This window comes from Sus scrofa, chromosome 10 (genome assembly GCF_054392235.1).
Source record: "Sus scrofa isolate SSC_HxYL_T2T_F1_AM1 chromosome 10, Sscrofa_HxYL_maternal_Yorkshire_Landrace_v2.0, whole genome shotgun sequence".
Taxonomy (NCBI): Eukaryota; Metazoa; Chordata; class Mammalia; order Artiodactyla; family Suidae; genus Sus; species Sus scrofa.
This window is the reverse complement of record NC_139392.1, coordinates 51,142,043-51,157,055: the sequence shown is the minus strand read 5'-3', so window position 1 is coordinate 51,157,055 and position 15,013 is coordinate 51,142,043. Positions and strand designations below refer to the sequence as shown.

Here is a 15,013-nt window from a genome sequence, read left to right as displayed (position 1 = left end):
GTCTTACCTTTAAGTTTTTACTGCATTTTGAGTTTATTTTTGTCCACGGTGGGAGGGTGTGTTCCAGTTGCACTGATTTACATGAAGCTGACCGGTTTTCCCAGCACCACTTGCTGAAAAGATTGTCTTTTTTTCCCACTTTATATTCTTTCCTCCTTTGTGGGAGATTAACTGACAGAAGGTGTCTGGGTTTATTGCTGGATTCTCTATTCTGTTCCTTTGGTCTGTATGTCTGTTTTGGTACCAGTACCATACTGTCTTATTTGTAATATTAACTGAAGTCTGGGAGAGTTATGCCTCCTGCTTATTCCTCAGGATTGCCTTGGAAGTTTTGGGCTTTTATGCTTCCATATTAAATTTGAATTGTTATAGTTCTATGAAAAATATCATGGTAATTGAGAGAGATTGCATTGAATCTGTAGTTTGCTTTGGGTAGAGAGGCCATTTTTATGATATTAATTCTTCCAACCCAGGAACATGGAATATCTCTCCATTCCTTTGAACCCTCTTTAATTCCCTTGATTAATATTTTATAGTTCTCAGCATAAAAGTCTTTAACCTCCTCGGTCAGATTTATTTCTAGGCAGTTGATTTTTTTGGCCGCAATTTTAAAAGGTATTGTATTTTTGTATCCCTTTTCTAATATTACATTGTTAATATACAGAAATGCAACGGATTTCCAAATGTTGTCTTGTGCCCTGCTAATTTGCTGAATTCATTGGTGATCACTTCAGGTAGTTTTTGTGTGGAGTCCTTAGGGTTTTCTATATGTAGTATCTTGTCATCTGCATACAGTGACAATTTTACCTCTTCTATTCCAATTTGGATAACTTTTATTTCTTTTGTTTGTGGGATTGTTGTTGCTAGGACTTCCAATATTATGCTGAATGAAAGTGGTGAGAGTGGGCATCCTTGTCTTGTTTCAGATTTTATCAGAAAGGCTTTCAGTTTTTTTCTATTGAGTATTATATTTGCTGTGGGTTTGTCATAAATGACTTTTATTTTGTTTTTGTTTTTTGTTTTTGTTTTTGTTTTTGTTTTTTGCTTTTTAGGGCCTCATCCATGGCATATGGGAGTTCCTAGGCTAAAGGTGGAATCAGAGCTATAGCCACCAGCCTACACCATAGCCACAGCCACAGCAATGCCAGATCTGAGCTGCGTCTGCGACCTACACCACAGCTCATGGCAATGTCAGGTCCTTAACCCACTAAGAGAAGCCAGGGATCAAACCCGAATCCTCATGGATCCTAGTCAGGTTCGTTAACCACTGAGCCACGAAGGGAACGCCCGATGAATGACTTTTATTAAGTTAAGGTACATGCCCTCTATACTGAGTTTGGTATGAGTTTTATTCTTACACCTTTGTAGAAAGCTGTGTAAATCCCACACTGTGGGATTCAGAGTTCACACTGGGGAAGAGCAGAGATCCCCTCCTCCCTGGTTTCCCAGGCTGATAAAGAGTCATCCAGAAGGTGGCAGTTGGAGGGTGAAAATCATCAGTATCTCATGTTCTGCATTGATGCATAAAGTGAGGCTGTTTTCCAGAACCTGGGCTCTGTGTTTGGGTTTCTGTGGCTCCTCATGCAGGAGCCTGGACCTCCTCACCTCAGGGCTGACTGTTTTCTCACAGACTTTTTTTTTCTAGGGGCATGGATAGGATCCCTTAGTCTGCTTGGTCACCAAAGTGAGTCAGCGCAGTGTCTGTCCCTATCTGATTGAACAGCTTCCTCCCATCCCCCTTTCTCCCCATGGAATCCATGTCACAATCCGCCCTCCCATCCACCCCCTACCCCCCACCAGTTGAATGTTCCTGATATTTGGCTCCATCTTGGGATGTGGATCAAGTCAAAATTGGTAGAATTTACCATGAAGCCATCTGGTCCTGGGCTTCTCTTTGTTGGGAGGTTTCTGATTACTAGTCTCCTTACTAGTTATTGTTCTGTTCAGACTTTCTATTCTTTTCTGATTCAGTTTTTCTAAGTCATACATTTCTAGAAATTTATCTGCTTCTTCAATGTTGTGGAAAACCATGGGCAATGAGGGGCCATTTTTGTGTGGCACTGAAGCAGCAGAGAGGAAGGGCAGTGAGGTCAGAGTATAGCTTCTTCTCTATTCTTTTCATGTGGTCCTTCTTGGTCTCTGTGGCCCAGGGATGATGCTCTTCATCCTTTGTTTTTGAATTTTAACATTGGTATCTTGCCTATGAATAGTTACCAGTTTTTTTTTTCTGGTGAGGAGGACTGAATTCAGGAATAATCTATGTTGCTATATTGATTATGACACTCAGAACTAAAAATTGAAAGTCTTAACCCTTAACCAGTCTTTTATGTCGCTTCTTAAAATGAAAAATTCATGCAATTAGGACAAAAGTTGGGGCCAGTAGTGAGTCATTCTAGCTTCCCTTTGGAATGTTTTGTATGAAATCTTCCCTAAGAAGACTTATTTCATAACTTAGTGGGGCAAACAGGCTGTCCCTCCAAAATATTATCAGGATTATAAATCATGGTGTAATTTTCTAGGCCACCTAGGAGCTGTTTGGTTGAATATATGTACAAAAATCTTGAGAAGTTATAATAAACAGTAATTTTTTTCTTATGTGTAAAAGAAGAAAATATAAAAACCTATCTAAAAGGTCATTTGGGAGAGAAGAGCTATTTCAAAATTATTCTGAAATGGTGTTACTTATGCAATACTATTATTAAGCAGCAGTTACCCCTGAATTATCAGAGGTCATTAAAAAAGCTGTTATTTAATTTTTTTAATTTCATGGTATATTTGAGATATAATGTTGTGCCAATTTCTGCTGTAGAGCAAAGTGACTCAGTCATACATACATATACATTCTTTTTTAAACCTATAATTTTAATCAATGATATAATCTTTTATATAGTAATCACAAAATTCATATTGCTTTTTGAAAACTTTTCAGTCAACTTTGAAAATATCTTTGTAATTTATCATGAGACTTCATGGCATAACTGAGAACCTGAAGCACTGAGAAGGCTCTTGCCAACAATTCAAGATGAAAAGCTGAGGTCTTTACCCCAAGACACTGAAGGATATTCCCTTTGCCAGTGCTCGACGGTGGAAAAATATGGCATGCATTAGATTGGTACTGTTACCATTTCACCTGAGTCAGCAATGCATTCTCTTGTCTTTTCTGACTTCAGGAGTACAAAGACAATGACTGGGGGAGAAAATATTACAAATATCACAGACTTTATCCTCCTGGGATTCTCAGATTTTCCCCATATCAGAGCAGTCCTCTTTGTTGTGTTCCTGGTGATATATATTTTGACACTGACTTGGAATCTGTGTCTCATTGTCTTGATAAAGATGGATCCCCACCTCCACATACCCATGTACTTCTTCATCAGTAATCTGCCCTTTATAGATATATGCTATGTGAGCTCTACAGCCCCCAAGATGCTCTACGACTTTTCCAGGAAAAGCCAACTATCACCTTTGTGGGTTGTGCCATTCAATGCTTTGTGTTTTCAACCATGGGATTGAGTGAGTCTTGTCTCATGACAGTCATGGCTTATGATCGATATGCTGCCATTTGTAACCCACTCCTCTATTCATCAATCATGTCACCCTCTCTCTGTGGTCGGATGGTGCTGGGGTCCTATATGGCTGGACTCTCTGGTTCTCTGTCCCAAGTGTGTGCCATGCCTCAGCTCCACTTCTGTGGGCCTAATGTCATCCACCACTTCTTCTGTGACATGCCCCAGCTGTGGGTTCTTTCCTGCTCTAACACATTCTTTGTACGACTCTTAACTGCTATATCAGCAATGATCTTTGGGATAGTAAATGCCCTAGTTATCATGATATCCTATATCTACATTGTCATCTCCATCATGAAGATCACTTCAGCTAAAGGCAGGTCCAAGGCTTTCAACACCTGTGCTTCTCACTTGACAGCAGTTACCCTCTTCCTCTCTTCTATACCTCAAGAACCTGTGTCTATTTGAGTTCCAGCTCTGGTGGTTCCCCAGGCTTTGACAGATTTGCATCAGTCTTCTACACTGTGGTGATTCCTGTGTTGAACCCTTTGATATATAGTCTGAGGAACAAAGAAATCAAAGATGCCTTGAAGAGATTGAAAAAGAGGAAAGAGTGTTGCTGAGGCAACAGACTGTGATGTCTGACATGTTTGTCCTGTTAGAATCACCTTAACACACAATAATATTCACATGAATGGAGAATAACAAAATTCATACTGCCTTGGACCAAAAAGGTTTAATGTGACAGAGATCATATGCCAAAATGGACATACGGCTATATCCTACCACACAATCAAAATATCTTTAAGTCCTTGTGGCCCATTATTTTCATTCTACATGCGGTGTGGCTTCAGCATTTATTCACTTATCAGCAAGTATTCATGAAACATCAAGGTTTCAGACTTTGTTGCTTTCTTTTTGCCTCCGAGATGATGTCTGTTCAATCTTAAACTTATGACCCGAAAGGAGAGACGTGACAGAAGTCCCAGGATTGTGGAAAACTTATCTCCCAAATATTCTGATGCAGCCTAATCTAGACATGGCGGTGACAATTGTTTGCTCTGTGTTTCTGACCAGAATGAACATGAACAGATAGAGGGGGTATACCATTGGTCAGAAACAAGGTATACATTTGGCCTGACTGTGCCTCCTGCAGAGAGTAGTCTGGGATAATGTATGTTTGTGTAAGGCTTCTTTCAGTGCTTGTTATCTAAGTCTCTGGCTACATCCCAATCCCCAGCAGCTGTAGTCCAAGGAAGGAGGAGGTGATTTAAATCATGAAGAGGAATGGAATGATATATGCAGCCCCTTCTGGGCTATTTACTTATGAATCTGTTGGTGTAATTTTTTGCATCTAGTATCCAGTGGGGATTTTTGTTGGAGATGGTATCCAAAAATCCACGTCACAGTCAATAACAATTTCTTATATTGTAGGATTCAAACCTCTCTCCCATTAAATTTGGAAAATTTACCATTGGTAACATAGGCAACAGGATCATTCTTATCAAGAAGTTTCTGCTGTTTCAAACATCTCAACATGTTTGGTGTGATGAGAATTGTGTGAGAATTTATGGCAATAATGGTGTTATTTACTTATATTCAATATTGCAGAGGAAGACCAAGTATAGAAAACATATATACTTTCCTTCCTACTGAAAGTGGCCAACATTTTATGTCCTAGAAATTTATGGTTTTGTAGGGATTGTATAATGGTTGGAGTAGAATGGTTAGAGGTATTGTAATGCTGATATTTTCTAGTTAACCTCAAGGGATAGGAGAGGAAACAGGCTGTGGTTTAATCAGTGTTGTTAATTCTAGCCATCTTTTGTCTTCAGAAGGAAGATGTAAATTTGTGGTCCTTGTGGTTTGGTTAAAAAGAGGACTAAGGCATGTTCCTGACTGTTGAGTTTCCAGATTTCCCAACTTCAACACACTGATTAAAGTGTATTATTAGTTTACATATTGCCCTTGGAGAGTCATTGGATTCTTAATGTTGTTTTGGGGTCTCAGTTTCAATGGTCACATGAATTATTCTGTTAAACAACTGTAAATGAAGAGACATTTGAAGCTCTTACCAAGTTCTCCATGAGTTTGCACTTGCACACAATTGACAGAAGAGGAATTGTTGATCTCTTGGGAGAGTGTGTGAGGGGTTACCCCATGCCAAAAAATAGTGCAATGTAAATAAATGTTGTGTGCCCACCTCACATCCATCCGGGCTTAGGTACATTTTCTTAAGCACTGCTCTTTAAAAATATGTATGTGTGAGTGTAAGAAGCTCTTTGCAGGAAATGGTCCTCAGCAGGAAGCCCCTTTGTTTTGTCATTGTAGCAGAGATTTATTATAACTAAGCTTAAACCATGCACCTTCCTGTTCTACTCATCTCAGGCCCAAGCACACCTTTCAGATCTTTTGATCAAGCAATATCTCACCTAAGCTGTGGTTTCCTTCCCTAGATCAAAGAGGTAGACATGAAGAATAAGAAATTAAAAGATGATCAGATCTCTTCCTTAGCTTCCACATTTCAGTTATCTCATTAATAAACTGTGAACAAGAGAACATCTCAGGAAAGGTCACAAGATGTTGACAAGCCTGAATGTCAGGAGGTGCATCAATGGGAGATGGTTAAGTATCTGATCTCTGGAGTTCCTTTGTGGTACGACGGGTTAAGTTTCCATGTTGTCACTAGACTGGCTTGGGTCCCTGGCTTGGTCCATGGCCAGGGAACTTCCACATGCCACATGTGTGGCCCTCCCCTGAACAAAATGACTCTGATTCCCTATCTGAAGGACTAACTGAGATTACTTCCCTTTTTCCCTTTAAAACCATTCATGGCAAAGCAGAGTCTACAGAGATGGTTTTTGGACACACCATATTCACCATCTCCCTAGATGGCTAGCATTCTGATTAAAAGCAACTATCCTTGCAATGGAGAGCCCAACCTGATTTTGATAACATGAGTCCTATTTCTAATCGGTCTGGGGGCCTCAGTAGGAGATAAGCCTCTGCTGTGTGTTTATAGCACAATATTGTTGGTGATGATTACTATGCTATGCCTTAGACCTCCAGAATGTATTCATCTTCCTATTGCAAGTTTGTACCCTTTAACTTCATCTCCTCATGTCTTCTGCTCCTGCATCCCCTGGTAATCATCATTCTGATTCTGTTTCTATGAGATTGGCTTTTTAAACTTCACATAGTTGTGATATTATTTAGTACTTTTTTTTCTGAGTCTGGCCTATCTTAAGTATCATAATGCCCTCAAGCTCCACACATTCCTTTCAGTCACAAATGAGAAGATTTCTGTTTGTCTCATGGCTGAATAATATTCTATTTTATATGTGTACCTCTTGTTCACTTTCCATTTGTTGCTGAATTTTTTGGTTGTTTCCATATTTTGGCCTTGTGATGAATTCAATTAATATGGAAGTGCTATCTTTTCAATATTATATTTTTATTTACATTTTATATATAGTCATAAGTTGAACTGCTGGATCATATGATAGATCTATATTTAATTTTTTGAGAAACTTCATACTGTTTTCCATAGCAGTGAAGCCAATTTATCACCCACTACCAGTGTACAAGTGTTCCTTTATCTCCACATCTTCACCAATTCTTGCACTTTCTTTTTTCCTTCATGATCATCAGTCTAATGGTTGTGAGGTAGTATCTCATTGTGGTTTCAATTTACATGCCCATGCAATTTGAATACAATGAGAACCATGCTGAGACATAGTACAAGTAATATGTCAAATGGTAAAGACAAGGACACAATCTTAAAAGCTGCAAGAGAAAAACAATTTCTTACAAACAACGCAACCTCCTTAATGCTATCGGGACATTTTCATCAGAATATTTCCAGCCCAAAGGAAGTGACAGGATCTATTTGAAGTGCTGAAAGAAGAACTTGCCAACCAAGAAGAGTCTACCTGGAGAAGTTGTCCTTCACAATTAAAGGAGTGAAAAACAGTTTTTCAGAAAAGCAAATCTGATGGATTTTTCACCACTCGATTGGCTTTACAATAAGTGTTAAAGGAATTTTTTCAAGCTGAAATAAAATCTCGCTAATAAATAACGGGAAACATATGATAATATAAATGATTAGTGGGGGTAAATATTGCTAAATTCAGGACATTCTTATGTAGTAATCATGCTGATATAGCAATCATAAATCTAGTATAAATATTAAAAGAGAAAATAGGTAAAAATAACTACAACTACAATAAATTTAATGGATGCACAGGTAAAATGATGTGGATTGTTATATCAAAAATATAAAATGTGGGAAAGAAGGGTAAAATATAGTTTTTGTGTGTATTTGAACTTGTTATCATCTTAATGTAGACCATTAATAATTTAAGATCTTTTAAAAAAATCAAAGCGTATTTGATTTACAATGGTATGTTAGTTTTTGAGTATATAATGAAGTGATTCAGTTATATACATATATTTCTTTTCAGATACATTTCCATTATAGGTTATTACAGGATATTGAATATAGTTCCCTGTGCTATACAGCTGGTCATTGTTGTTTGTCTGTCTTATATTTATTAATGTGTCTCTTAATCCCAAACTCCTAATTTATCTCTCATCCACTTTTCCCTTAGGTAATCATAAGTTTGTTTTCTCTGTTTTGTAAATAAATTCATTTTTATCATTTTTTAGATTCCACATATAAGTGATAGCATATGATATTTGCATTTCTGTCTGATTTTCTTCACTTAGTATGATAATCTCTATGTTCATCCATGCAAGATATTGAATGAAACCTTACAGTTGGCACAAAACCAAAATCTATAGTAAATTCACACAAGGTAAAGAGAAATGAAGCTAAGCATACCACTACTCAAAATCAACAAATTATAGGAGTTCCCATCGTGGCGCAGCAGTTAACGAATCCGACTAGGAACCATGAGGTTGCAGGTTTGATCCCTGCCCCTGCTCAGTGGGTTAATGATCCGGTGTTGCCATGAGCTGTGGTGTAGGTTGCAGACGCGGCTCGGATCCTGCATTTGCTGTGGCTCTGGCGTAGGCCAGCGGCTACAGCTCCGATTAGACCCCTAGCCTGGGAATCTCCATATGCCGCGGGAGTGGCCCAAAGAAATAGCAAACACACACACACAAAAAAAAAAAATCAAAAAATTATAGGGAAAAGGGCAAAGAGAAGAAAGCAATAAAGGAATTATTAAACAGCAAGAAAAAGAGTCACTAAACAGAAATTGTAAGTTCATGCCTATCAATACTACTTTAAATGTAATAACCCTAAAATATCCAGTCAAACCCACTGAGTAGTGAATGGATAAAGAAGCTATGCCCAAGTATATGCTGCCTATAAAAGACTCATTACAACTTTAAGAACACACGTGGAATAAAAGTGAGGGGGTAGAAAAAGAGAAAATTCATGTACATGGAAGCCAAAAGAGAGCTGGGTTAGCTATACTTATATCAGAAAAATTAAAGAGGCTTGAAGACACAATGTATTATATGAGACAAACCAAGGTTATTCCGTGAAGATAAAGGGATCAATTTTGTTGGTTTCCAATTCTAAGCAGGAGTCATAGTCTTCTAGAAAGAAGGCTGAAGAAGTGGAGCAATGTTTATTGAGGCAGGTGGGGTTAGTTCAATAACTTCAATTGGCTTTTACAAGTATGAAAAACCTCTGAGATAGGATGGTTTCCTTGAATTCTCACATTTGATTCTCATAAGGCTTTATGTTAGACTATTAAGTTCTTCACCTCAAAGTTGAGGCATCTGCATTTCAAGAGGTTCAGCATCCCACATCTTACTCATGCTTCTCAAGGGAAGTCAGGTGGCTTTCCCTATAGGAAGCCTCTTCTGACCTTTGGCACGACACCTACATCACTGACTGTATCTGTGTATGAATCAGAAACTCTCAGTGACACTGCACATTCCTTGAGGATGAGACCATGTTTTATGAACCATTGTAACCGTGGGACCACTGATAGCATCTGGTGCTTGCGAGGGGATCAATAACTTCTTTTTTTCTGTTTTGTTTAAATAAAAACTACCTCTTGAAAAAAAGAAGAATCTGTTTGGTTTCAATGATTATATGACTAGCTTTTATCATGGGAATATGAAACTACTAGCATATTAGCAAGAACAAAAGAATATATTTAGTTCTTTGCCCCAACCATCCCATTTTCCCTGGAATTAAGGTTAGCTGAAGTAGATGAAATCAAGGGTGGGACCTTGCTAAAACATTCCTAGTAGGGCAGAATAGATGAGCACCACTATTAAAAAAAAAACACAGAAGTTTTATGGAAATGAGCTGAGGTAGGTATTTTAATGAATAAATAGTAATGCAGCATAATATATTGAAAGAAATCCAATTCAGAAAACCTCACACCTACTATTGATAGAAGGCATGCTATGTAATAGATACTCTACATAATGATTTATGAGCATTCCCTAATTTGATTCTGTCTAGGAAGAACTACTCAATGAAATAGCTCCTACTGTCAGCTTCATTTTATGAAAACCTGAAGCGATAATTCTGAGGCTCAGCGTGGTTAATCTGCTCAAGGTCACACAGCACTCAAGTGGAAAAGCCAGACTCCCACCCCAATTTGTGATATGTTGATACCAATACCCATGGGTGTAACCATAATAATTTGTGGCCCTGTCATGAATTAGCTTTTTCAATTTTTGTATGTCTTCTTGCTTCAAATTCCTCACTTATCATGGGAAATCATGTTATGTCTGCCTCACAGGGCTGCTGTGGTAATTGTTTCAGATAACATATTTGAGAAAATGTATATATATATATATATATGGTTTTTTTTGTCTTTTTGCCTTTTTCTGGGTCTGCTCCCATGGCACATGGAGGTTCCCAGGCTAGGGGTCTAAGCAGAGCTGTAGCTGCCAGCCTATGCCAGAGCCACAGCAACGCGGGATCCGAGCCATGTCTATATAGCTATTTTAAAATTTTTATTTTAAATTACTTAATTGATTATTTTTAGGGCCACACCCATGGCATATGGACGTTCCCAGGGTAGAGGGAGAATCTAAGCACTAGCTGCAGGCCTACGTCATGGCCACAGGATCCAAGCTGCATCTGTGACCTATGCCACAGCTTGATGAAGCAGGATCCTTAACCCACTGAACAAGGTGAGGTATCAAACCTGCATCCTCATGGATACTAGTCTGGTTCTTAACCCACTGAGGCGCAACGGGAACTCCTGTATGTATACATATAATAGAGTATGTGTGTATGTGTATATGTGTATAATGAAACTACTTAGTAAACAGGAAGTGCACATGCTTAACATAATTGTTTCAAGTTATTCTTACCAACTTGCTTTGTCATCTTGACAAATCCCTTAGCTCTACAGGCTTCAGGTCCTCACCTGGATATTGATGGTATTGGACTAAAAAATCCCTGGGTCTTTCTAGCTCTAATGACTTTGAGTTCATTAAAAGAAAAGCTATAATCCTAAGATTATGATTGGACTATTGGAAAGTAGGGAATGGATCCAGAAGGGGCATGGCAAAGTGGAGCGTGAAATTAGCAGGGACAAAAGCTCCATGACAACACTGACTCCAGAGAGCAAGTACCTGGAGAGGTTCCTCTCTCTAATTGTCCTTCTCCTTTCACCTCTGCCTATAGTACCATATTTAAGAGTAACACCCCTGTGAGAATCTCTCTGGCAGTGATGAACAGCCAGCTCATGGACAAAGTTCCTATCTTGAAGGGCAATAGGGCCCACCTGAAAAATTTTATGGGAGAACGAGATACACAGTGTCAACCTTTGGCAAGAACTCTGTCTTCTTGGGAACGGAGTCAAGGTGAGAGGATGAGATTTAGAGAGAACAGTGGGTTCTGTGCTATCTCTATAGCCGTGTGAATCTTTTAGGAGGATGTTCATGGAGCAAAGTTTATAGTTCTGTTTCTTTCATTCTTCAACTCTTCCCCCCTCCTCATGTCCATACCCCCCTCATAGAGCTCTTCCTCATGTTCTCTTTCTCCTTACCCAGATTCTATGACTTTCAGTGAAAGGATGATCTCTACCCTAAAATTTTAGGTCCTCACTCTGGTGGGAGACAAATGTTGAGGACTAGTTCTGCAGTTTCTCAAGAATGTAATCTTGAACTCTGTTTCCTTCCATTTTTTTCCCCTGAAAACGAGGGGGTGATAGGATCCTGTAAAATCAAATGAAATCATGTCTACGAAGCCCAACACATTGTACAAGTTAATCGAGTGCTGAATTAAAATAATAATTTACTTCAATTCAGGGAAATTTCCTAAGATTTAAAATGCCTGTCTGTGTTTCCAAACTTTATCCATCCCATGGACTCTTTTGATTTACTTTTTCCTGAGGAATCTAATTTAAAAAATATAATTAATTTGATGTTGATTTCAATATACAGCTTGGATTCATTGTTTCTCCATAATGGTATGATGAAGTCCTCAAGTACCATTGCACTGGCTTTTTTTTTTTTTTTTTTTTTTTTTTTTTTTTTTTTTTTTTGTCTTTTTAGCTATTTCTTGGGCTGCTCCCACGGCATATGGAGGTTCCCAGGCTAGGGGTCCAATCGGAGCTGTAGCCACCAGCCTATGCCAGAGCCACAGCAACACAGGATCTGAGCCGCGTCTGCAACCTACACCACAGCTCACGGCAATGCCAGATCGTTAACCCACTGAGCAAGGGCAGGGACCAAACCCGCAACCTCATGGTTCCTAGTCGGATTCGTTAACCACTGCGCCATGACGGGAACTCCTGCACTGGCCTTTTGAAATATTTCAAATAGCTGTCCCCTCTCATGATGAATACCTTGGGGGTCTGATGATACAGGTGACACAGTCATCAGACATGCCCGCTCCTAGTACAGGTAGTGTTGGTATAGCTGTCACTTTAAATTTCTTTTACTTATCTTGTTCTTCATCCAGCACCATTCCTGGCTTTCTTCACATTATTTTGTACCCTGCACAACCTGGCAAATGACCATGTCCTTTGTAGATCATCTTTGGACAAAGTTTTGATTAGCTCTATCTCCGTAGTGAAATCTCCAAGCAATATTTACCTCAGTCATTTTTTTTCTTCTAAATATTAAGATGTGATGAAAACGTTAAGAATTTTTAATCAAAAAGAGTGAATACATTCAGAATACATTTGCTTTTCCTCTAGTTTACCAAAGTCTAACAACAGAAATTTTTATGACAATTTTTTTCATGAATAAGTAAAACAATGCACTACTCTTCATTCTTTTCTGGGAGTGCTGGGTTACACAGAATGCTTAGTTGTGGCTGAGTCTGTTTCAAAAGGTATTCACAAAGTGAAGAATTTCTTAACAAGCAATTGGGCAAAATCTTGCGTGGTTTTACTGAATTGAATAATTATGTTGATGTTTTGGAGATGTTGTGTGTGAGAGTTTTTATTTTCAAAATATTTTCTTTGATTCCTACTCATCTTGGACAAATCATCTGAGAAACATATTAGCAGCACCCTATTGTAAGAGTAAACAGAAAGATTTTAAATTTAGTAAAACCATAAAATGAAATAAAACAAATACATTTATACTTTCATATTCAAAAGGGAGTAAAAGAACCATTTCCTAATGTATTATAATATATTTATTTAATTATATAAATATTAGTACATGAGATGCTTATCATTAAATAGCGTAGCATCTCCACTAGTCCACATATTATTTGTAGTGAGAGTACCATCAGTTCAATTGTAGTTGGTGTTGATGGAGCATAAAAGCAGCATCGGGTGTTTACAATTTTGCTGAATGAGAGATGATGAAATAGCATGGAAATAAATCAGTCATTTATTAACAATATTCTGAGTTTAGGTTTAGAGGCCATCTAATTTAGGAACTCATTTTTAAAACAATTTAATTAGAGTACAGTTGACTGACAAGGTTGTGTTAGTTTCAGGTGTGCAGCAAAGTGAATCAGTTGCACATATATGTATACTTCCATTCTGTTTCTTTCCCCATGCAAGTTATGGCACAGTATTGAGTAGATTTCCCTGTGCTGTACAGTAGGTGCTTGTTACCTATTTTATACATGGTAGTTTATATATATCAGTCCCAACCCCTTACTTATCCCTCTCCCCACATTTACCCTCTGGTAAACATAAGTTTGGTTTCAAAAACCTGAGCCTGTTTTTGTTTTGTAAGATTTTTTTTTTCTGGATGCACATGCAGGATATTGTAGTTTCTGAGCCAGAGATCCAACTGAAGCCACAAGCTGTGATCCATGCCCCAAATGTGGCAATGCCAGATCTTTAATTCATTGTGCTGGGTCAGGGTTTGATCCTGTACCACCTCAGAGACAATGCCAGATCCTTAACCTGCTGTGCCTCAACAGGAATTCCATCTATTTTGTAAATGATTTTTTAATCATTTTAAATTAGATTCCACACATTAGTGATCTCATATGATATTTATTTTTCTTTGTCTGGCTTACTTCACTCCATATGATAATCTCTATGCCCATCCATGTTGCTGCAAATAGCATTATTTCGTTCTTTTTTATGGCTGAGTAATATTCCATTGTATATATGCTAAATGTCTTCTTTATCAAATCCTCTGTAGATGGACATTCAGGTTGATTCTATATCTTGGGTATTGTAAACAGCGCTGCAGTGAACATTGAGGTGCATGTATCTTGGCAAATTATGGTTTTCTTGAGATATACGCCCAGGAATTGGATTGCTGGAGCATATGGTAGTTGGAAGAACTCCTTGGTCCTTTTGTTTTAGTTCTCCCTTATTTTTTCCTTTACAGTGAGGAATTCCATAAGAATGACAATTGCCAACATTTATTGATTTCTCACTGTTTTAAGGCCTTTATGTCATTCAATCCCTGAAACAACCCTATAAGTATTAAGAGCCCCATGTATCAATGAGGTGTCTGAGGGATTAATAATTTTCTATAGGTCACACATCCAGTAATAAATCAGGAAAGTCTGAGTCTGTTCTCCCTGCCATTCTCTATCTTTCATTCTCTCCCTGTCATTTTCCCACTTTTTTATCTCTCTTCTTAGCTACTATTTAGGATTAAAGTTTAATATATTTTAATAACTTGTTCTTATTATAAAGATAGGAGTTGTGGAAAATTGAAAAACAACCAACAAATGCAAAGAAGAACATCAACTCCATACCAATGATTATTTTAGGCATTTGTAACCAGCTCACATTTTGTGTGTGTGTGTGTGTGTGTGTGTGTGTGTGTGTGTGTGTGTGTGTGTGTGGAGAGAGAGAGATTATATAAATTACATAAAGTATTTTTTCCTCAATAAGGTAGGACCATTTTGTGTACTCAACAGCAGTATTTACTTATGCGTCCCCCTTTTTTTTTCTTTTGTCTTTTTAGGCTGCACCTATGGCATACGGAGGTTCCAAGGCTAGGGGTACAATCAGAGCCATAGTGCCAGCATACACCACAGCTCCTGGCAACACCGGATCCTTAACCCACTGAGCGAGACCAGGGATTGAACCCACAACCTCACGGTTCCTGGTGGGATTTGTTTCCAC

General features: G+C 38.2%; 1 pseudogene; it reads left to right on the top strand.

Moving 5' to 3' along the window:
• Positions 1–3,183: 3,183 nt before the first annotated feature.
• LOC146399412 (olfactory receptor 5AN1-like) lies at positions 3,184–4,129 on the top strand (annotated as a pseudogene).
• Positions 4,130–15,013: the final 10,884 nt, after the last annotated feature.